We start from the raw sequence: 26,183 nt of genomic DNA on the forward strand, positions 1-26,183 counted from the left end.
TTCCAAAAAGGAAATGTATCACCCGTATACAACTGCAACCAAATAATGGCTATATACAGTACAGTACATCAGCAACAAGCAACACGCTTCAGAGAAACAGCTTGTTGTTAGAGAAACAGGTCATTTTCAGAGAAACAGGTTGTTGTTAGAGAAAGGTCATTGTTAGAGTAGCGGTTAATTGTCGGAGAAACATGTCGTTGTTAGAGAAACAGGTCATTGTCTGAGAAACAGGTTGTTGTTAGAGAATTAGGTCATTGTTCGAGAAACTGGTCATTGTTAGAGTAGCGGTTCATTGTTAAAGAAACAGGTTGCTGCTAGAGAAACAGATCATTGTTAGAGAAACAGGTAATTGTCAGAGAAACAGGTAATTGTCAGAGAAAAAGGTTGTTGTTAGAGAAACAGGTCATTGTTAGATAAACAGGTAATTGTCAGAGAAACAGGTTGTTAGAGAAACAGGTCATTGTTAGATAAACAGGTAATTGTCAGAGAAACAGGTTGTTAGAGAAACAGGTAATTGTTAGATAAACAGGTCATTGTCAGAGAAACAGGTTGTTAGAGAAACAGGTAATTGTTAGAGAAACAGGTCATTGTTCGAGTAGTGGTTCATTGTCAGAGAAACGTGTTGTTGTTAGAGAAACAGGTCATCATTAGAGAAACAGATCATTGTTAGAGAAACAGGTCATTGACAGAGAAACAGGTAGTTGTTAGAGAAACAGGTCGTTGCTAACAACACAGTTTAGCTCATTGTATCCAGAGTCTATCTTTTCAAACTCTTCTACATAACGACGGGGACAACGAACAAGGAACACAATGTGTAAAAAAAGACCATGCCTGTACATGTGACTTTCCCCACAGTCCCATTTAGGGTGATTTATCCTCTTCTCAGCTCTTTAATCACTGCCAGGTTTTATGGACATGTGGACATGTGGACTCTGGCCCTTCCCACTCTAGCTCAGAGTGGATATCGTCTTTGGCCAATGAGGACGCCAAGTTTGGCTGGGGACCAAGTTTTCAGTGTGTTTTCTAGAAGTGTTTGTGCCTTGTTTTGTTGGGAATAGTTTCTGATGATCAATACATGCTACTGAAACCATGCTAGTGTTGGTTATCTAAATATGTAACTTAGTGTTCCGTCACTAGCGGTTAGCATTGCTTACCTGTTTAGGTAATGCATACTATCGTCTAAGTAGAGAATTGCCAGCTACTGTAAATAATTGCATGTTCGTAGCTGTTATTATTTGCATGCTAATGCTACTGTACGAGTCTGTGTTACGTGCAAGAAAAGGGAAGCCAGTAGAAGATGATTCTAGACGGCCTGGGTGTACTTCCACAAACACACTTGATTTATGTCCAATTAGATAAGATCTCCCGCTGGCTGGAGAGAAAAGGTCACAAGTCGTGACTGGCAGCAGTAATTAGTCTCTCTCTCCGCCAAGACGTTGACATCCTATCTGTAGCTGTGTGAATATGTGTCTGCAGTGATATGCTATCTAGGCTATGTAGTCTAAGGTTCCAATTGTATATCTGCATTACAGCTGTTAATATGTACATACATGTTCCTTTCCTTATAGAACCACAAAGACTTCTTCTAGGATGTGTGTGTGTGTGTGTGTGTGTGTGTGTGTGTGTGTGCGTGTGCGCGTGCGTGTGCGCGTGTGCGTGTGCGTGTGTCTGTGTGTGTGTGTGTGTGTGTGTGTGCGCGCGTGCGCGTGTGCGTGTGCGTGTGTGTGCGCGCGTGCGCGTGTGCGTGTGCGTGTGTGTGTGTGTAGGTCACCTAAGACATGATACAACTCTGGATGTGGACACACCTGTCTTGTTCTAACAGGACAGCCTGTAGCAAGTCAGAACCTTAACAATCAAATAAAATGTTAAATCAAATTGTATTTGTCACATGTGCCGAAATACAACAAGGTGTAGACGTTACAGTGGAATGCTTTAAGAAGTTTTAAGAAAAAAAAGAAGTGAAAAATAGAAAATAAAAGTAACAAGTAATTAAAGAGCAGCAGTGAAATAACAAGCGAGGCTATATACAGGGGGGTACCGAAGGGAGTACCGGTAGAGAGTCAATTTGCGGGGGCACCGTTAAGTCGAAGTAATTGAGGTAATATGTACATGTAGGTAGAGTTAAAGTGACTATGCATAGATAATCAACAGAGAGTAGAAGCAGCATAAAAGACGGGTCTGGGTAGCCATTTGGTTACCTGTTTAGGAGTCTTATGGTTTGGGGGTAGAACCTGTTGAGAAGCCTTTTGGACCTAGACTTGGCACTCCGGTTCCTCTTGCCGTGGGGTAGCAGAGAGAACAGTCTATGACTAGGGTGGCTGGAGTCTTTGACAAATTTTAGGGCTTTCATCTGACACCGCCTGGTTTACAGGTCCTGGATGGCAGGAAGCTTGGCCCCAGTGATGTACTGGGCCGTACGCACTACCCTGTGTAGTGCCTTGTGGTCAAAGGCCAAGCAGTTGCCATACCAGGCAGTGATGCAACCCGTCAGGATGCTCTCGATGGTGCAGCTGTAGAACCTGTTGAGGATCTGAGGATGACCAGTGCATTTGCCACCTCCATGGGGGCGTTGGGACTTCCACTATGAGGTGGCCCAGCAGATGAAGACAACTCCAGAGTGCACCGTCCACCACACCTGTACACCCTCTCAGCCAGAGCCTTGACTAGCCATACTTTAGGAGACTCCCGCTTCAGTCGTGGAGCCACAGCCAGCCGGAACTTCCACCAGCTCACCCTCAGGAAGCCCTCCCTGCTCCTGGCCCACACCCGCGGTGGACGGAAGATTTAACCATCTACGTATATATATATATATATACAGTGGGGAGAACAAGTATTTGATACACTGCCGATTTTGCAGGTTTTCCTACTTACAAAGCATGTAGAGGTCTGTAATTTTTATCATAGGTACACTTCAACTGTGAGAGACGGAATCTAAAACAAAAATCCAGAAAATCACATTGTATGATTTTTAAGTAATTAATTTGCATTTTATTGCATGACATAAGTATTTGATCACCTACCAACCAGTAAGAATTCCGGCTCTCACAGACCTGTTAGTTTTTCTTTAAGAAGCCCTCCTGTTCTCCACTCATTACCTGTATTAACTGCACCTGTTTGAACTCGTTACCTGTATAAAAGACACCTGTCCACAACCTCAATCAAACAGACTCCAACCTCTCCACAATGGCCAAGACCAGAGAGCTGTGTAAGGACATCAGGGATAAAATTGTAAACCTGCACAAGGCTGGGATGGGCTACAGGACAATAGGCAAGCAGCTTGGTGAGAAGGCAACAACTGTTGGCGCAATTATTAGAAAATGGAAGAAGTTCAAGATGATGGTCAATCACCCTCGGTCTGGGGCTCCATGCAAGATCTCACCTCGTGGGGCATCAATGATCATGAGGAAGGTGAGGGATCAGCCAGAACTACACGGCAGGACCTGGTCAATGACCTGAAGAGAGCTGGGACCACAGTCTCAAAGAAAACCATTAGTAACACACTACGCCGTCATGGATTAAAATCCTGCAGCGCACGCAAGGTCCCCCTGCTCAAGCCAGCGCATGTCCAGGCCCGTCTGAAGTTTGCCAATGACCATCTGGATGATCCAGAGGAGGAATGGGAGAAGGTCATGTGGTCTGTTGAGACAAAAATAGAGCTTTTTGGTCTAAACTTCACTCGCCGTGTTTGGAGGAAGAAGAAGGATGAGTACAACCCCAAGATCACCATCCCAACCGTGAAGCATGGAGGTGGAAACATCATTCTTTTGGGATGCTTTTCTGCAAAGGGGACAGGACGACTGCACCGTATTGAGGGGAAGATGGATGGGGCCATGTATCGCGAGATCTTGGCCAACAACCTCCTTCCCTCAGTAAGAGCATTGAAGATGGGTCGTGGCTGGGTCTTCCAGCATGACAACGACCCGAAACACACAGCTAGGGCAACTAAGGAGTGGCTCCGTAAGAAGCATCTCAAGGTCCTGGAGTGGCCTAGCCAGTCTCCAGACCTGAACCCAATAGAAAATCTTTGGAGGGAGCTGAAAGTCCGTATTGCCCAGCGACAGCCCCGAAACCTGAAGGATCTGGAGAAGGTCTGTATGGAGGAGTGGGCCAAAATCCCTGCTGCAGTGTGTGCAAACCTGGTCAAGAACTACAGGAAACGTATGATCTCTGTAATTGCAAACAAAGGTTTCTGTACCAAATATTAAGTTCTGCTTTTCTGATGTATCAAATACTTATGTCATGCAATAAAATGCAAATTAATTACTTAAAAATCATACAATGTGATTTTCTGGATTTTTGTTTTAGATTCCGTCTCTCACAGTTGAAGTGTACCTATGATAAAAATTACAGACCTCTACATGCTTTGTAAGTAGGAAAACCTGCAAAATCGGCAGTGTATCAAATACTTGTTCTCCCCACTGTATGTATATAGGCTGTTCAACACGAAAGGTCCAATCAAGACTGTGAACATTAATATGATTGCCAAGTATCAGGAGCTAGCACAGCAAATCAGCACTCTAATTTAAAAAACTTAATTGAGAATCTGTCAAAAGTTTAAGTGAGCATTAAATCAGCTCCTGGCTTGAACATGCCACTCGCCTGGTAGACGCTTAAAAGCCCCTGCAGACAGTCATCATCACACACGGCAGAAAAGCAAAAAAAACGACATCTCTGTATGTGTCTGTATGCCTCATCCTCTTGGCATCTGTCTGGTGAGAAGCATTTAGACATCCGTCTAAAGTGTCTCCACTTCGTGTCAGTGGAGGCTGGTGAGGGGAGGACGGCTCATAATAACGGCTGGAACAGAGCAAATGGAATGGCATCAAACACATGGGAACCATGGGAACCATGGAAAACATGGGAACCACTGGGATTACTGCCGGACTGGGACTGGGATTACTATCCGACTGTGATGTATTTGATACCATTCCACTGATTCTGCTCCAGTCGTTACCACGAGCCTGTCCTCCCCAATTAAGATACCACCAACCTCCTGTGGTGTGGTGTGTGTGTGTTGTGGTATGTGTGTGTGTGTGTGGTGTGTGTGTGTGTGTCAGCCTAAGACTGCCTGTCTGCCAGAAGCATGGTTACAGTAATTAGCGACTCAATTGTCACGCCTGAGGAACTGCAGCTGTGGGAGGAGGGAGTGTGTGTGTGTGTGTGTGTGTGTGTGTGTGTGTGTGTGTGTGTGTGTGTGTGTGTGTGTGTACAGGGTAACATTCTGCTGCTGGGAAACACACACACACACACACACACACACACACACACACACACACACACACACACACACACACACACACACACACACACACACACACACACACACACACACACACACACACACACACACACACACACACACACACACACACACACACTCCCCCAAAACACAGTTCTGCTTGAAAGTAGGTCACAAATGTGATGCTAGCTGGCACACAGGACCAAGCCTTGGTTACATGGTGTGAATTAGTATCCTGTTTCTAGGGGTTTATCAGAAAGACATGTAGAGTAATTACCCTCTCACCCCTATCTAATTCTACAGAGTAGGACCGTGTTTGATTATAGACCAGCCCATTATTTCAGTCACTTTAACCATATCTACATGTACATACTACCTCAAATCAGCCCGACTAACTGGTGCCTGTATGTAGCCTCGCTACTGTTATAGCCTCGCTACTGTATATAGCCTCGCTACTGTATATTGCCTCGCTATTTTATATAGCCTCACTACTGTTATCTTTCACTGTCTTTTTACTGTTGTTTTATTTCTTTACTTACCTATTGTTCACCTAATACCTTTCTTTTTTTGGAAATTGCACTGTTGGTTAGAGCCTGTAAGTAAGCATTTCACTGTTGTATTCGGCGCACGTGACAAAATGCCATTGATTTGATTTCCTAGTAACAGCCCTGGTAACAGCCTTAGTAATAGCCCTAGTAACAGTCATAGTAACAGCCCTAGTAACATCCCTAGTAATAGCCCTAGTAACAGTCATAGTAACAGCCCTGGTAACATCCCTGGTAACATCCCTAGTAACAGCCCTAGTAACATCCCTAGTAACAGCCCTAGTAACATCCCTAGTAACATCCCTAGTAACATCCCTAGTAACATCCCTAGTAACAGCCCTAGTAACATCCCTAGTAACAGCCCTAGTAACATCCCTAGTAACAGCCCTAGTAACATCCCTAGTAACAGCCCTAGTAACATCCCTAGTAACAGCCCTAGTAACATCCCTAGTAATAGCCCTAGTAACAGTCATAGTAACAGCCCTGGTAACATCCCTGGTAACATCCCTAGTAACAGCCCTAGTAACATCCCTAGTAACAGCCCTAGTAACATCCCTAGTAACAGCCCTAGTAACATCCCTAGTAACAACCCTAGTAACAGCCCCAGTAACATCCCTAGTAACAGCCCTAGTAACATCCCTAGTAACAGCCCTAGTAACATCCCTAGTAACAGCCCTAGTAACATCCCTAGTAACAGCCTAAAACAGCCCTAGTAATAGACCTAGTAATAGCCCTATTAACAGCATAGTAACAGCCCTAGTAATAGACCTAGTAACAGCCCTAGTAACATACCTAGTAACAGCCCTAGTAACAGCCCTAGTAATAGACCTAGTAATAGACCTAGTAACATACCTAGTAATAGACCTAGTAATAGCCCTATTAACAGCCCCATTACCAGCCCTAGTAACAGCCTATTAACAGCCCTAATAACAGCCCTAATAACAGCCTAGTAACAGCCCTAGTAACATACCTAGTAACAGCCCTAGTAACAGCCTTAGTAATAGCCCTAGTAACAGTCATAGTAACAGCCCTGGTAACATCCCTAGTAACAGCCCTAGTAACATCCCTAGTAACAGCCCTAGTAACATCCCTAGTAACAACCCTAGTAACAGCCCTAGTAACAGCCCTAGTAACATCCCTAGTAACAGCCCTAGTAACATCCCTAGTAACAGCCCTAGTAACATCCCTAGTAACAGCCCTAGTAACATCCCTAGTAACAGCCTAAAACAGCCCTAGTAATAGACCTAGTAATAGCCCTATTAACAGCATAGTAACAGCCCTAGTAATAGACCTAGTAACAGCCCTAGTAACATACCTAGTAACAGCCCTAGTAACAGCCCTAGTAATAGACCTAGTAATAGACCTAGTAACATACCTAGTAATAGACCTAGTAATAGCCCTATTAACAGCCCCATTACCAGCCCTAGTAACAGCCTATTAACAGCCCTAATAACAGCCCTAATAACAGCCTAGTAACAGCCCTAGTAACATACCTAGTAACAGCCCTAGTAACAGCCCTAGTAATAGACCTAGTAATAGCTCTATTAACAGCCCTAGTAACAGCCCTAGTAATAGCCCTATTACCAGCCCCATTACCAGCCCTAGTAACAGCCTATTAACAGCCCTAATAACAGCCCTAATAACAGCCTAGTAACAGCCCTAGTAATAGACCTAGTAACAGCATAGTAACAGCCCTAGTAACAGACCTAGTAACAGCCCCATTACCAGCCCTAATAACAGCCTAGTAACAGCCCTAGTAATAGACCTAGTAACAGCATAGTAACAGACCTAGTAACAGCCTAAAACAGCCCTAGTAATAGACCTAGTAACAGCCCCATTACCAGCCCTAATAACAGCCTAGTAACAGCCCTAGTAACAGCCTATTAACAGTCCCATTACCAGCCCTAATAACAGCCTAGTAACAGCCCTAGTAATAGACCTAGTAACAGCATAGTAACAGACCTAGTAACAGCCTAAAACAGCCCTAGTAATAGACCTAGTAACAGCCCCATTACCAGCCCTAATAACAGCCTAGTAACAGCCCTAGTAACAGACCTAGTAACAGCCCCATTACCAGCCCTAATAACAGCCTAGTAACAGCCCTAGTAATAGACCTAGTAACAGCATAGTAACAGACCTAGTAACAGCCTAAAACAGCCCTAGTAATAGACCTAGTAACAGCCCCATTACCAGCCCTAATAACAGCCTAGTAACATCCCTAGTAACAGCCTATTAACAGCCCCATTACCAGCCCTAATAACAGCCTAGTAACAGCCCTAGTAATAGACCTAGTAACAGCATAGTAACAGACCTAGTAACAGCCTAAAACAGCCCTAGTAACAGCCCTAGTAACAGCCCTAGTAACAGCCCTAGTAACATCCCTAGTAACAGCCCTAGTAACAGCCCTAGTAACAGCTCTATTAACAGCCCTAGTAACAGCTCTAGTAACAGCCCTAGTAACAGCCCTATTAACAGCCCTAATAACAGCCTTAGTAACAGCCCTATTAACAGCCCTAATAACAGCCTTAGTAACAGCCCTAGTAACAGCCTAGTAACAGCCCTAGTAACAGCCTATTAACAGCCCCATTACCAGCCCTAATAACAGCCTAGTAACAGCCCTAGTAATAGACCTAGTAACAGCATAGTAACAGACCTAGTAACAGCCTAAAACAGCCCTAGTAATAGACCTAGTAACAGCCCCATTACCAGCCCTAATAACAGCCTTAGTAACAGCCCTATTAACAGCCCTAATAACAGCCTTAGTAACAGCCCTATTAACAGCCCTAATAACAGCCTTAGTAACAGCCCTAGTAACAGCCCTAGTAACAGCATAGTAACAGCCCTATTAACAGCCCTAATAACAGCCTTAGTAACAGCCCTAGTAACAGCCCTAGCAACAGCATAGTAACAGCCCTATTAACAGCCCTAGTAACAGCATAGTAACAGCCCTATTACCAGCCCTAATAACAGCCTTAGTAACAGCTCTATTAACAGCCTTAGTAACAGCCCTATTAACAGCCCTAGTAACAGCCCTAGTAACAGCCCTAATAACAGCCTTAGTAACAGCCCTAGTAACAGCCCTAGTAACAGCCTATTAACAGCCCTAGTAACAGCCCTAATAACAGCCTTAGTAACAGCTCTATTAACAGCCTTAGTAACAGCCCTATTAACAGCCCTAGTAACAGCCCTAGTAACAGCCCTAATAACAGCCTTAGTAACAGCCCTAGTAACAGCCCTAGTAACAGCCTATTAACAGCCCTAATAACAGCCTTAGTAACAGCCTTAGTAACAGCCCTAGTAACAGCCTATTAACAGCCCTAATAACAGCCTTAGTAACAGCCCTAGTAACAGCCCTAATAACAGCCTTAGTAACAGCCCCATTAACAGCCCTAATAACAGCCTTAGTAACAGCCCTAGTAACAGCCCTAATAACAGCCTTAGTAACAGCCCTAGTAACAGCCCTAATAACAGCCTTAGTAACAGCCCTATTAACAGCCCTAGTAACAGCCCTAATAACAGCCTTAGTAACAGCCTATTAACAGCCCCATTACCAGCCCTAGTAACAGCCCTAGTAACAGCCCTAGTAACAGCCCTAGTAACAGCCCTAATAACAGCCTTAGTAACAGCCCTAGTAACAGCCCTAATAACAGCCTTAGTAACAGCTCTATTAACAGCCCTAGTAACAGCCTATTAACAGCCCCATTACCAGCCCTAATAACAGCCTTAGTAACAGCCCTAGTAACAGCCCTAGTAACAGCCCTAGTAACAGCCTTAGTAACAACCCTAGTAACATCCCTAGTAACAGCATAGTAACATACCTAGTAATAGACCTAGTAACAGCCCTAGTAACAGCCCTAGTAATAGACCTAGTAATAGACCTAGTAATAGCTCTATTAACAGCCCTAGTAACAGCCCTAGTAATAGACCTAGTAATAGACCTAGTAATAGCTCTAGTAACAGCCTAAAACAGCCCTAGTAACAGCCTTAGTAACAGCCCTAGTAACAGCCCTAGTAACATCCCTAGTAACATCCCTAGTAACAGCATAGTAACATACCTAGTAATAGACCTAGTAACAGCCCTAGTAACAGCCCTAGTAACAGCATAGTAACATACCTAGTAATAGACCTAGTAACAGCCCTAGTAACAGCCCTAGTAATAGACCTAGTAACAGCCCTAGTAACAGCCCTAGTAATAGCTCTAGTAACAGCCTAAAACAGCCCTAGTAACAGCCTTAGTAACAGCCCTAGTAACAGCCCTAGCTACAGTCCTAGTAACAGCCTATTAACAGCCTTAGTAACACCATAGTAACACCATAGTATGAAGGGTAAAGTAGCAACGCCACTGGTATCAACCTACATATGGCACCCTCCATCCCTCCCCCATTACATCTCTAAACCATGGCTCCTGCTCCAGCCCACCGGCACCATTTGCATAGGGGCTGTGTTGTTTTCTGTTTGTCCCTGAAGCATTGCGTGCACACTTCATGTATCACGCACGGCCGCACAGCCTGCCTGTCAAGGCCTCACAGATCTCCCTTCTCCCCTCCCCGCCCCTCTTCGATCCTCCCCGCCCCTCTTCGATCCTCTCCTCCCCTCCCCTCTTCTCTTTCATTTTCTCCTCTTCTCCTTCTCCTCTTCTCCTCTTCTCCTTCTCCTCTTCTCCTCTGCTCTCTCCTCTCCTCTTCTCCTCTGCTTTCTCCTCTCCTCTTCTCCTCTGCTCTCCCCTCTGCTCTCCCCTCTGCTCTCTCCTCTGCTCTCCCCTCTGCTCTCTCCTCTGCTCTCTCCTCTGCTCTCTCCTCTGCTCTCTCCTCTGCTCTCTCCTCTCCTCTTCTCCTCTGCTCTCCCCTCTGCTCTCCCCTCTGCTCTCTTCTCTGCTCTCCCCTCTGCTCTCCCCTCTGCTCTCCCCTCTGCTCTCCTTCCCCCTCCCCGCTCTCCTCCCCCCTCCCCTCTGCATGCTCCAGTTAGTCAGTTAGTCAGTCCAGCCAGGCAGTCTCCGGCACAATTCCCTGTCTACACTACACTAAGGTTACTACGGTTACTGGCCGGGTTATGCATCATCCGTCAGCTAGAAAAAAAAATATTTAGCACAACAGTGTGAAAGGGATCCACCAATAGTGTTATAGGGATCCACCAATAGTGTGAAAGGGATCCACCAATAGTGTGAAAGGGATCCACCAATAGTGTGAAAGGGATCCACCAATAGTGTGAAAGGGATCCACCAATTGTGTGAAAGGGATCCACCAATTGTGTGAAAAGGATCCACCAATAGTGTGAAAGGGATCCACCAAGGCGTTGGCAGAGTGCCACAACCCTACAATCCTAATAGTCATCTTTGTTTTTTGTGGATAATATCGCTGTATCACAGGGCGGCGCACAATTGGCCCGGCGTCGTCCGGGTTTGGCACGGGGTAGGTCGTCACTGTAAAAAATAATTTGTTCTTAACTGACTTGCCTAGTTAAATAAAGGTTAAATAAAGGTTAAATAAAGGTTAAATAAAGGCTAAATAATACATTGAATACAAATAAAACATATTTGTAAGAAGTCAGGAGGTATCTCTACATGCATCTGAAGACAGGAGGTATCTCTACATGCATCTGAAGACAGGAGGTATCTCTACATGTGTCTGAAGACAGGAGGTATCTCTACATGCATCTGAAGACAGGAGGTATCTCTACATGCATCTGAAGACAGGAGGTATCTCTACATGCATCTGAAGACAGGAGGTATCTCTACATGCATCTGAAGACAGGGGGTATCTCTACATGTGTCTGAAGACAGGAGGTATCTCTACATGCATCTGAAGACAGGAGGTATCTCTACATGCATCTGAAGACAGGAGGTATCTCTACATGCATCTGAAGACAGGAGGTATCTCTACATGCATCTGAAGACAGGAGGTATCTCTACATGTGTCTGAAGACAGGAGGTATCTCTACATGTGTCTGAAGACAGGAGGTATCTCTACATGCATCTGAAGACAGGAGGTATCTCTACATGCATCTGAAGACAGGAGGTATCTCTACATGTGTTAATTAACACTATCTAAATGAAAATGATACAAACATAAAAGTAACTTCTATTACCATTGCCAATATGTGAAATAACCTACAAATAAAAACATTACAGCCTGTAGGTAAAAAAATATACAGATTAAAAATAAATATTGTATAAATCACATTGGCTACACATGGCCTGTCTGCAAGGAACTTCCGACGTTATATCAACTATTAACTTGGTTCTGCCTGAAGCTCCTGCCAGCAAACTTAAAATATTGTGGACCCTCAGAGTTTCTTGCACCAGTGAGCTCAGACAGACACAGCTGTAGGCTATTTGCCCAAGGAACAAGAAGTAATCAGGTAGACCTATTTTATGAGGCTTCCACCGGATCAGAGCATGACATGTTTTCCCCTTTCATTCTGAGTGGTTATCAAAGACAATCATAAACAGTATCAAATCCCCAAATGGGAACATTTATAGGCCTATATTTGCGCGCAGACCAGGTAGCCTTGGGATACGTCTATGTGTAATCAGGCCAGGTAGCCTGGGGCTACTTCTATGTGTAATCAGACCAGATAGCCTAGGGCTACTTCTATGTGTAATCAGGCCAGGTAGCCTAGGGCTACTTCTATGTGTAATCAGGCCAGGTAGCCTGGGGCTACTTCTATGTGTAATCAGGCCAGGTAGCCTGGGGCTACTTCTATGTGTAATCAGGCCAGGTAGCCTGGGGCTACTTCTATGTGTAATCAGGCCAGGTAGCCTGGGGCTACTTCTATGTGTAATCAGGCCAGGTAGCCTGGGGCTACTTCTATGTGTAATCAGGCCAGATAGCCTAGGGCTACTTCTATGTGTAATCAGGCCAGGTAGCCTAGGGCTACTTCTATGCGTAATCAGGCCAGGTAGCCTGGGGCTACTTCTATGTGTAATCAGGCCAGATAGCCTAGGGCTACTTCTATGCGTAATCAGGCCAGGTAGCCTAGGGCTACTTCTATGCGTAATCAGGCCAGGTAGCCTGGGGCTACTTCTATGTGTAATCATGCCAGGTAGCCTAGGGCTACTTCTATGTGTAATCAGGCCAGGTAGCCTAGGGCTACTTCTATGCGTAATCAGGCCAGGTAGCCTAGGGCTACTTCTATGCGTAATCAGGCCAGGTAGCCTGGGGCTACTTCTATGTGTAATCAGGCCAGGTAGCCTAGGGCTACTTCTATGTGTAAACAGGCCAGGTAGCCTGGGGCTACTTCTATGTGTAATCAGGCCAGGTAGCCTAGGGCTACTTCTATGTGTAATCAGGCCAGGTAGCCTAGGGCTACTTCTATGCGTAATCAGGCCAGGTAGCCTAGGGCTACTTCTATGCGTAATCAGGTGCGTGTCCGTACTCAAGATTGACAGGAGCGCTCCAATCAAAAGACAATGAATAAATTGACAAGTCGTAAATGGAATGAAATAAACCAAACCTACAGTGACTACGGTAAGACTGTAATAATAATAATATATTGAATGCATGAACAGAAATAACCATAACCAAACAAACATTGTAGATTAGAAATAATGAGAATAAACGTTAAATGTACTACTGTTGATACTGGTGTGGCATCCCCAGACAGGTGTGAATCAGACAGAGGTGAATCAGACAGGCGTGAATCAGACAGAGGTGAATCAGACAGGCCTGAATCAGACAGGCGTGAATCAGACAGGCCTGAATCAGACAGGCGTGAATCAGACAGGTGTGAATCAGACAGAGGTGAATCAGACAGGCCTGAATCAGACAGGCGTGAATCAGACAGGTGTGAATCAGACAGAGGTGAATCAGACAGGCCTGAATCAGACAGAGGTGAATCAGACAGGCCTGAATCAGACAGAGGTGAATCAGACAGGCCTGAATCAGACAGATGTGAATCAGACAGGCGTGACCCAGACGGAGGTGAATCAGACAGGCCTGAATCAGACAGGCGTGAATCAGACAGGCGTGAATCATACAGGCGTCTGGTGTGCCATCATTTTTTAAATAAAATGTAACCTTAATTTAACTAGGCAAGTCAGTGTGGAACAACTTCTTATTTACAATGACAGCCTACACCTGCCAAACCCGGACGACAATGGAGTGCCAATTGTGCGTCGCCCTATGGGACTCCCAATCACGGCCGGTTGTGATACAGCCTGGAATCGAACCAGGGTCTGTAGTGACGCCTCTAGCATTGAGATGCAGTGCCTTAGACTCGGGAGCCCACCACTCGACTAAAAATAATCAACCAAACAATGGCCCAGTCAACTAAATGGGGTCAGCTCTAGTTCTAAGTGCCCAGTCAACAAAATGGGGTCAGCTCTAGTTCTAAGTGTGGTTGTGTGTGTCCTTCAGAGCGCTGCAGTTCCACAGCACAAAGGAATTTCTATTAGCAGCCACGGCCCACAGACCGCTACTCTGTCATACAGGGAAATTCATTATTGAAATGCTTTCAGATGGGATGGAGTTAAGATTTACACACACACACACACACACACACACACACACACACACACACACACACACACACACACACACACACACACACACGCGCACACACGCACACACGCACACACGCACACACGCACGCACGCACGCACGCACGCACGCACACACACACACACACTAGTAGGACTGATGTCCATGTGTCCTCCAGGAGCTGAGCCGTCCCCTTGAGAGTTGCCATAGATCCGTCATGCATGAGGTAAGCACTCTACTGAAGGAACACACACAGACTGGGGTGTGTGTGTGTGTGTCAGGGGGATTGATCCTAGAGGACACACAGTCTACATGGGAGGGGAACGGGGACGAAAGACCAGGCACCAGGCTTCTCTCTGGGCTGTCTCAATCCCAGGCCGTTTCCTGTAGTGGCGGGAAGCAGCAGGTAGTCCTGGCCTGGGTTTCATTCCAGGAAGATGTGCCCTTCCCCCTTCTCTCTTCCCTCAGTCACTCCCCTAAAGGCCCAGACACCAAGCTACTGTGCAAGGCACCAGGATTCTGGGCCGAGTTTCATTCCAAGAAGATACTCCTTCTTTCCTCGTTCACTGGGTAAGTATAAGAGCAATAGCTCCACCAGCCACCTAGTTTCCTCATTAGATCAGTGAAGGGAACAGAGGGACTGAAAGTAGAGGAAATGGAATGAAATGCAGCACAGGAGGATTGATGTTAACAGGAAAGAGCCTGGGTTTCCAGGAAAAAGCCTGGGTTTCCAGGAAAGAGCCTTGGTTTCCAGGAAATAGCCTGGGTTTCCAGGAAAGAGCATGGGTTTCCAGGAAAGAGCCTTGGTTTCCAGGAAAGAGCCTTGGTTTCCAGGAAAGAGCCTGGGTTTCCAGGAAAGAGCCTGGGTTTCCAGGAAATAGCCTGGGTTTCCAGGATTGAACCACACTTACAGCAGTCTTCCCACTGCAGTCTACAGTAGATATTTAATTTACCTCCATCCAACATTTACTACGATAAATCTTGGTATTTTAGTTTGTTTTCAAGGTGACTCTCTGGTGATTGATTCCAGGTTAGCAGTTAGCTGATGACGTAACTCCTTCTGATTGAATTGAACAACCTGCAGCGCCATCTGCGGTGAGTTAAATCACGTCATTGGACGGCGGGCAGAAAAAGTCTCTGTCCCAAATGAAACACTATTTCCTATAGAGTGCCCTGTTCAAAAGTAGTGCACTACATTTGATCACAGCCCTGGTCTAAAGTAGTGCACTAAATAGGGAATATGGTGCCATTTAGGAAGCAGCCTCTAATTCACACCACTGGACGGCAGACAGATGACCTCACGGACAGGCAATCGGAGTGGTTGTAAAAAACAGTTCCTGTTTGTCATTCTGACGGGGACGCTGCCGTGCCTCTATTACCGTGATGATGTCATAACGGCTTGGCATGCTGCCTGCCAGCGAGCAGCATGCAAGGGGGAGGGCGGGGGAGAGAACGAGAGAGAGGGAGGAGCGGGAAATCTGCCGAGATGGCCACATGTCTGAGTGAGGGTGACACTGGACCCTATTTAAAGAGATGAGCTGTACAGTGGAGAGAGAGAGACAGAGAGAGACAGAGAGCGATAGAGAGCGACAGAGAGAGACAGAGAGCGATAGAGGCTGCCTGTAGGGCTACAACGTGCCTCTGATTTATCTAACCATGCTCTGGGTCTGACAGAGATCTGGGATAGGAGAAGGCAGAGGAACTACTTTCCTCCTCTCCTCTCAACTCCCCTCCTCCTGTCCTCTCCTGTCCACCTGTCCTCTCCTCTCCTCCTGTCCTGTCCTCTCCTCTCCTCCTGTCCTCTCCTCTCCTGTCCGCCTGTCCTCTCCTTTCCTCTCCTCCTGTCCTGTTCTCTCCTCCTGTCCTCTCATCTCCTCCTGTCCTGTCCTCTCCTCTCCTCCTGTCCTATCCTCTCCTCCTGTCCTGTCCTCTCCTCCTGTTCTGTCCTCTCCTCCTGTCCTGTCCTCTCCTCCTGTTCTCTTCGGTCCTCCTGTCCTCTCCTCTCCCCCTGTCCTCTCCTCTCCCCCTGTCCTCTCCTGTCTTCCTGTCCTGTCCTCTCCTCCTGTCCTCTCATCTCCTCCTGTCCTGGATCTGCTCTCTGTCAAATAGACTCTGCATAGCCACGCTGTATTGGAAATGCCTCTCCTCTCCTCCGCTCCTGTTCTCCTGTCCTCTCCTCCTGTCCTGTTCTCCTGTCCTGTCCTCTCCTCCTCTCCTCCTGTCCTGTTCTCCTGTCCTCTCCTCCTGTCCTGTCCTCTCCTCCTCTCCTCCTGTCATGTTCTCTCCTCTCTTGTCCTCTCCTCTATTGTCCTCTCCTGTCCTCTCCTCTCTGTGAAGGCAGAGTTGATGATCACAGTAATTAGGAGGATGGTAATGTCAGAAGTACTGCCAGGATGCTAGCACACTGAGCACAGGAAGTGTTGTTCCACCACTGTACAAGAAGAGGCGAGCACTTCTCTAAGTGTAGAGCAGTCAAACTGACCTCTGACTCTGGGAAAGTCAAAGCTTTTATAAAGATGTCATATAGCTATTCCAAAAAGTGTTGTTTACCGTAGTAGAGGTTTACTTTTCAAAGGAAATATGTCATTCTCATATTCCCATAGTGCCAGCAGACATAGTGGGAGAGGAAACACAGACAACACATCACCATATGAATACTAACAAGTTCTATAAAACATATTAATAATGTCAGTTCTATAAAACATATTAATATTGTTAGTTACATGAAATATATTAATACTGTTAGTTCTATAAAACATATTCATGTTAGTTCCATAAAAAGGTGTCTGCTGATGTCCTGGGCACCTGGAAAAACGTCTAACACTGCAGTTTATCTTGTGCGACCGGGCTGCTGTGACTCTTAGCTGTTGAGTGTTAAAGGCCGCAGACACCTAGCCCTGCAGAGAGCTACAGTATGTGAATGACTGGGGGATTGATTGAGAGGTAAAAAGACCTGGCGACCTTGAGGGCCTTATGACCAAAGGAGATTTATCTGAGGGCCTGCAACGGAGTAGAGACAGCGTGTGCGTGTGTGTGTGTGTGTGTGTGTGTGTGTGTGTGTGTGTGTGTGTGTGTGTGTGTGTGTGTGTGTGTGTGTGTGTGTGTGTGTGTGTGTGTGTGTGCGTTTGTGTGTGTGTGTGTGCGAGCAAGGGTGGCTGGACAGAAAAAGATAGACGGGGAATCCTTCATGTCCAATACTACACCACACAGCCAGCTAGGGTTAACACGGGTGACCAGGAAAGGTTAACATAGGTGACTAGGAAGGGTTAACACAGGTGACTAGGAAGGGTTAACAAGGGTGACCAGGAAGGGTTAACACGGGTGACCAGGAAGGGTTAACACGGGTGACTAGGAAGAGTTAACAAGGGTGACCAGGAAAGGTTAACATAGGTGACTAGGAAGGGTTAACACAGGTGACTAGGAAGGGTTAACACAGGTGACCAGGAAGGGTTAACAAGGGTGACCAGGAAGAGTTAACACGGGTGACTAGGAAGAGTTAACAAGGGTGACCAGGAAGAGTTAACACGGGTGACCAGGAAGGGTTAACACGGGTGACCAGGAAGGGTTAACACGGGTGACCAGGAAGGGTTAACACGGGTGACCAGGAAGGGTGAACATAGGTGACCAGGAAGGGTTAACACAGGTGACCAGGAAGGGTTAACACGGGTGACCAGGAAGGGTTAACACGGGTGACCAGGAAGGGTTAACACGGGTGACCAGGAAGGGTTAACACAGGTGAGAGGAGAGCACATTCAGTTGTTACTGTATCACAGATACAGCTGATAGAATGCATCACTCTGCGCCTTTTCTATTGGAATATGTGTTTTGGAGCTATTTATTTGTTACATGCACAATAAATGGGATTTTCACCCAAAAAAGAATAATGTTTGGAAAGCTGATTTTTGTGGACGTGTTATGAACAGCTCTCTCCTGTGCCAGTGGTTTTACATAGGGAATCACCACTACATAGGGAATCAACACTACATAGAGAATCACCTCTACATAGGGAATCAACACTACATAGGGAATCACCTCTACATAGGGAATCACCTTTACATAGGGAATCACCTCTACATAGGGAATCACCACTACATAGGGAAACACCTCTACATAGGGAATCAACACTACATAGGGAATCACCTCTACATAGGGAATCACCACTACATAGGGAATCACCACTACATAGAGAATCACCACTACATAGGGAATCACCACTACATAGGGAATCACCATAACATAGAGAATCACCACTACATAGGGAATCACCACTACATAGGGAATCACCACTACATAGAGAATCACCACTACATAGAGAATCACCACTACATAGGGAATCAAAACTACATAGGGAATCACCACAACATAGGGAATCACCACAACATAGGGAATCACCACTACATAGGGATTCCCCAATACATAGGGAATCACCACTACATAGGGAATCACCACTAGATAGGGAATCACCACTACATAGGGAATCACCACTACATAGGGAATCACCACTACAAAGGGAATCACCACTAGATAGGGAATCACCACTACATAGGGAATCAACACTACATAGGGAATCAACACTATATAGGGAATCAACACTACATAGGGAATCAACACTACATAGGGAATCACCACTACATAGGGAATCACCACTAGATAGGGAATCAACACTACATAGGGAATCACCACTACATAGGGAATCACCACAACATAGGGAATCACCACTACATAGGGAATCAACACTACATAGAGAATCACCTCTACATAGGGAATCAACACTACATAGGGAATCACCTCTACATAGGGAATCACCTTTACATAGGGAATCACCTCTACATAGGGAATCAACACTACATAGGGAAACACCTCTACATAGGGAACCAACACTACATAGGGAATCACCTCTACATAGGGAATCACCACTACATAGGGAATCACCACTACATAGAGAATCACCACTACATAGGGAATCACCACTACATAGGGAATCACCATAACATAGAGAATCACCACTACATAGGGAATCACCACTACATAGGGAATCACCACTACATAGGGAATCAACACTACATAGGGAATCACCACAACATAGGGAATCACCACAACATAAGGAATCACCACTACATAGGAAATCCCCAATACATAGGGAATCACCACTACATAGGGAATCAACACTACATAGGGAATCAACGCTATATAGGGAATCAACGCTACATAGGGAATCACCACTACATAGGGAATCACCACTAGATAGGGAATCAACACTACATAGGGAATCACCACTACATAGGGAATCACCACAACCTAGGGATTCAACACTAAATAGGGAATCAACACTACATAGGGAATCAACACTACATAGGGAATCAACACTACCTAGGGAATCAACACTATATAGGGAATCAACACTACATAGGGAATCAACACTACATAGGGAATCACCACTACATAGGGAATCACCACTAGATAGGGAATCCCCACTACATAGGGAATCACCACAACATAGGGATTCAACACTACATAGGGAATCAACACTACATAAGGACTCAACACTACATAGGGAATCAACAGTACATAGGGAATCAACACTATATAGGGAATCAACACTACATAGGGAATCACCACTACATAGAGAATCACCACTACATAGGGAATCAACACTATATAGGGAATCAACACTACATAGGGAATCAACACTATATAGGGAATCAACACTATATAGGGAATCCCCAATACATAGGGAATCACCACTAGATAGGGAATCACCACTACATAGGGAATCACCACTAGATAGAGAATCACCACTACATAGGGAATCAACACTACATAGGGAATCAACACTATATAGGGAATCAACACTACATAGGGAATCACCATTTGATAGGGAATCACCACTACATAGGGAATCACCACTAGATAGGGAATCAACACTACATAGGGAATCACCACTACATAGGGAATCACCACTACATAGGGAATCACCACTACATAGAGAATCACCACTACATAGGGAATCACCACTACATAGGGAATCACCATAACATAGAGAATCACCACTACATAGGGAATCACCACTACATAGGGAATCACCACTACATAGGGAATCAACACTACATAGGGAATCACCACAACATAGGGAATCACCACAACATAAGGAATCACCACTACATAGGAAATCCCCAATACATAGGGAATCACCACTACATAGGGAATCAACACTACATAGGGAATCAACACTATATAGGGAATCAACGCTACATAGGGAATCACCACTACATAGGGAATCACCACTAGATAGGGAATCAACACTACATAGGGAATCACCACTACATAGGGAATCACCACAACCTAGGGATTCAACACTAAATAGGGAATCAACACTACATAGGGAATCAACACTACATAGGGAATCAACACTACCTAGGGAATCAACACTATATAGGGAATCAACACTACATAGGGAATCAACACTACATAGGGAATCACCACTACATAGGGAATCACCACTAGATAGGGAATCCCCACTACATAGGGAATCACCACAACATAGGGATTCAACACTACATAGGGAATCAACACTACATAAGGACTCAACACTACATAGGGAGTCAACAGTACATAGGGAATCAACACTATATAGGGAATCAACACTACATAGGGAATCACCACTACATAGAGAATCACCACTACATAGGGAATCAACACTATATAGGGAATCAACACTATATAGGGAATCAACACTATATAGGGAATCAACACTACATAGAGAATCACCTCTACATAGGGAATCAACACTACATAGGGAATCACCTCTACATAGGGAATCACCTTTACATAGGGAATCACCTTTACATAGGGAATCACCTCTACATAGGGAATCAACACTACATAGGGAAACACCTCTACATAGGGAACCAACACTACATAGGGAATCACCTCTACATAGGGAATCACCACTACATAGGGAATCACCACTACATAGAGAATCACCACTACATAGGGAATCACCACTACATAGGGAATCACCATAACATAGAGAATCACCACTACATAGGGAATCACCACTACATAGGGAATCACCACTACATAGGGAATCAACACTACATAGGGAATCACCACAACATAGGGAATCACCACAACATAAGGAATCACCACTACATAGGAAATCCCCAATACATAGGGAATCACCACTACATAGGGAATCAACACTACATAGGGAATCAACACTATATAGGGAATCAACGCTACATAGGGAATCACCACTACATAGGGAATCACCACTAGATAGGGAATCAACACTACATAGGGAATCACCACTACATAGGGAATCACCACAACCTAGGGATTCAACACTAAATAGGGAATCAACACTACATAGGGAATCAACACTACATAGGGAATCAACACTACCTAGGGAATCAACACTATATAGGGAATCAACACTACATAGGGAATATACACTACATAGGGAATCACCACTACATAGGGAATCACCACTAGATAGGGAATCCCCACTACATAGGGAATCAACAGTACATAGGGAATCAACACTATATAGGGAATCAACACTACATAGGGAATCACCACTACATAGAGAATCACCACTACATAGGGAATCAACACTATATAGGGAATCAACACTACATAGGGAATCAACACTATATAGGGAATCAACACTATATAGGGAATCCCCAATACATAGGGAATCACCACTAGATAGGGAATCACCACTACATAGGGAATCGCCACTACATAGGGAATCACCACTACATAGGGAATCACCACTAGATAGAGAATCACCACTACATAGGGAATCAACACTACATAGGGAATCAACACTATATAGGGAATCAACACTACATAGGGAATCACCACTAGATAGGGAATCACCACTACATAGGGAATCACCACTAGATAGGGAATCAACACTACATAGGGAATCACCACTACATAGGGAATCACCACAACATAGGGATTCAACACTACATAGGGAATCAACACTACATAGGGAATCAACAATACATAGGGAATCAACACTACCTAGGGAATCAACACTATATAGGGAATCAACACTACATAGGGAATCAACACTATATAGGGAATCAACACTACATAGGGAATCAACACTACATAGGGAATCACCACTACATAGGGAATCACCACAAGATAAGGAATCATCACTACATAGGGAATCAACCCCTACATAGGGAATCACCACTACATAGGGAATCACCACTAGATAGGGAATCACCACTACATAGGGAATCAACACTACATAGGGAATCAACACAGTATAGGGAATCAACACTACATAGAGAATCAACACTACATAGGGAATCACCACTACATAGGGAATCACCACAAGATAGGGAATCAACATTACATAGGGAATCACCACTACATAGGGAATCACCACAACATAGGGATTCAACACTACATAGGGAATCAACACTACATAGGGAATCAACACTACCTAGGGAATCAACACTATATAGGGAATCAACACTACATAGGGAATCAACACTATATAGGGAATCACCACTACATAGGGAATCACCACTAGATAGGGAATCCCCACTACATAGGGAATCACCACAACATAGGGATTCAACACTACATAGGGAATCAACACTACATAGGGAATCAACACTACATAGGGAATCAACACTACATAGGGAATCAACACTATATAGGGAATCAACACTACATATGGAATCACCACTACATAGAGAATCACCACTACATAGGGAATCAACACTATATAGGGAATCAACACTACATAGGGAATCAACACTATATAGGGAATCAACACTATATAGGGAATCAACACTACATAGGGAATAGGGTGCCATTTGGGACTTAATCTCCTGGTAAAAACCTCTTGTTACATTACGTACAACCATGAGCATTAATCAGTTATTTAAATCATACTTATAAACACAGATATCTGCAATGTGAGAGCATGTCTACATCACACTAGTGTCTGTCTGTCTGCCTGTCTGCCTGTCTGTCTGCCTGTCTGTCTGCCTGTCTGTCTGTCTGTCTGTCTGTCTGTCTGTCTGTCTGTCTGTCTGTCTGTCTGTCTGGCTGGCTGTCTGGCTGGCTGGCTGTCTGGCTGGCTGGCTGGCTGTCTCTCTCTGTATCTGTCTGGCTGTCTTTCTCTGTCTGTCTGTGTGTTTGGCTGTCTCTCTCTCTCTCTCTCTCTCTCTCTCTCTATCTGTCTTTCTGTCTCTCTCTCTCCCTCTCTGTCTGTCTGTCTCTCTCTCTCTGTCTGGCTGTCTCTCTTTCCCCCTCTCTCTCAATTCAATTCAATTCAATTCAAAGGGCTTTATTGGCATGGGAAACATATGTTAACGTTACCAAATCAAGAGAGGTAGATAATACACAAAGTGAAATAAACAATAAAAATTAACAGTAAACATTTAACATACAGACGTTTCAAAAGAAAAAAGACATTACCAATGTCATATTATGTATATATACAGTGTTGTAACGATGTACAAATGATTAATGTACAAAAGGGAAAATAAATAAGCATAAATATGGGTTGTATTTACAATGGTGTTTGATCTTCACTGGTTGACCGTTTCTTGTGGCAACAGGTCACACATCTTGCTGCTGTGATGGCACACTGTGGTATTTCACCCAGTAGATATGGGAGTTTATCAAAATCGGGTTTGTTTTCGAATTCTTTGTGGATCTGTGTAATCTGAGGGAAATATGTATCTCTAATATGGTCATACATTGGGCAGGAGGTTGGGAAGTGCAGCTCAGTTTCCACCTCATTTTGTGTGCAGTGTGCACATAGCCGGTCTTCTCTTGAGAGCCATGTCTGCCTACGGTGGCCTTTCTCAATAGCAAGGCTATGGTCACTGAGTCTGTACATAGTCAAAGCTTTCCTTAAGTTTGGGTCAGTCACAGTGGTCAGGTATTCTGCCACTGTGTACTCTCTGTTTAGGGCCAAATAGCATTCTTGTTTGCTCAGTTTTTTTGTTAATTCTTTCCAATGTGTCAAGTAATTATCTTTTTGTTTTATAATGATTTGGTTGGGTCTAATTGTGTTGCTGTCCTGGGGCTCTGTGGGGTGTGTTTGTGTTTGTGAACAGAGCCCCAGGACCAGCTTGCTCTCTCTCTCTCTCTCTCTCTCTGTCTGTCTGTCTCTCTCTCTCCCTCTCTCTCTCTCCCCCCTCTCTCAATTAAATTAAATTTGCTTTATTGGCATGATGTAACAATGTACATATTGCCAAAGCTTACTTTGGATATTTACAAAATTAAGATAATAAGAATCAAAATTTTCAACAGGACTACAGTAACAACAATAACAAAGGGTCAAAATAACCATACATTGAACAATAACAATAAGCATACAGTACATGAGTACATGAGGTTGATTGGTCTGTCAGACACTGTCCCTCATCTTATGGCAGGCAGCAATGTAGTGCGCTGCCAACCCACAGCTCTCTGCGTCCTCCCCCAACAGGACGGGTAGCCTATTCTCATCACAGAGGTCTTTGAAACCTTCAATAAGGGTTTCAAATTTGGGGAAATGACACTCTCTAATTGTTTTATATTGTTGACATATTGTCAGGAAATGCAGCTCTGTCTCAGGTTCTGCTGTGGTGCAGTGGTTGCACAGCCTTTCCTCTACAGGGAGCCAGGATTTCCTGTGTCTACCCTTCTCAATGGCAAGGTTATGCTCACTGAGCCTGTACTTTGTCAAGGTTTTTCTAATGTTTTGATCAGTAACCATGGTCAAATACAGTTTAAGTCGGAAGTTTACAAACACTTAGGTTGGAGTCTTTAAAACACGTTTTTCAACCACTCCACAAATTTCTTGTTAACAAACTATAGTTTTGGCAAGTGGGTTAGAACATCTATTTTGTGCATGACACAAATAATGTTTCCAACAATTGTTTGCAGACAGATTATTTCACTTATTTCACTTAATTCCCTGTTTCAAAATCCCAGTGGGCCAGAAGTTTACATACACTAAGTTGGCTGTGCCTTTAAACAGCTTGGAAAAATCCAGAAAATTATGTCATGGCTTTAGAAGCTTCTGATAGGCTAATTGACATAATTTGAGTCAATTGGAGGTGTACCTGTGGATGTATTTCAAGGCCTACCTTCCAACTCAGTGTCTCTTTGCTTGACATCATGGGAAAATCAAAATAAATCAGCCAAGACCTCATTCATCTGTACAAACAATAGCACGCAAATATAAACACCATGGGACCACGCAGCCGTCATACCGCTCAGGAAGGAGACGCGTTCTGTCTCCTAGAGATGAACGTACTTTGGTGCGAAAAGTGCAAATCAATCCCAGAACAGCAGCAAAGGACCTTGTGAAGATGCTGGATGAAAACAGGTAGAAAAGTATCTATATCCACAGTAAAACGAGTCCTATATCAACATAACCTGAAAGGCCGCTCAGCAAGGAAAAAGCCACTGCTCCAAAACCACCATAAAACAAGCCAGACTACGGTTTGCAACTGCACATGAGGACAAAGTTCGTACTTTTTGGAGAAATGACCTCTGGTCTGATGAAACAAAAATAGAACTGTTTGGTGATAATAACCATCGTTATGTTTGGAGGAAAAAGGGGGAGGCTTGTAAGCTGAAGAACACCATCCCAACCGTGAAGCACGGGGGTGGCAGCATCATGTTGTGGGGCTGCTTTGCTGCAGGAGGGATTGGTGCACTTCACAAAATAGATGGCATCTTGTGGCATCTTGAGGCAGGATGATGTGGATATAGTGAGCAACATCTCAAGACATCAGTCAGGAAGTTAAAAATTGTTCGCAAATGGGTCTTCCAAATGGACAATGACCCCAAGCATACTTCCAAAATTGTGGCAAAATGGCTTAAGGACAACAAAGTCAAGGTATTGGAGTGGCCATCACAAAGCTCTGACTTCAATACCAAAGAAAA

At 44.6% G+C, this 26,183-nt stretch overlaps 1 protein-coding gene across 4 annotated transcripts in view; it reads right to left on the minus strand.

Moving 5' to 3' along the window:
• LOC139536362 (poly(rC)-binding protein 3-like) overlaps positions 1-26,183 on the minus strand; it is a 166,739-nt gene that overhangs the window by 74,854 nt on the left and 65,702 nt on the right. The gene's annotated exons all lie outside the window — the stretch shown is intronic.

Source organism: Salvelinus alpinus, chromosome 12 (assembly GCF_045679555.1).
Source record: "Salvelinus alpinus chromosome 12, SLU_Salpinus.1, whole genome shotgun sequence".
Lineage (NCBI taxonomy): Eukaryota > Metazoa > Chordata > Actinopteri > Salmoniformes > Salmonidae > Salvelinus > Salvelinus alpinus.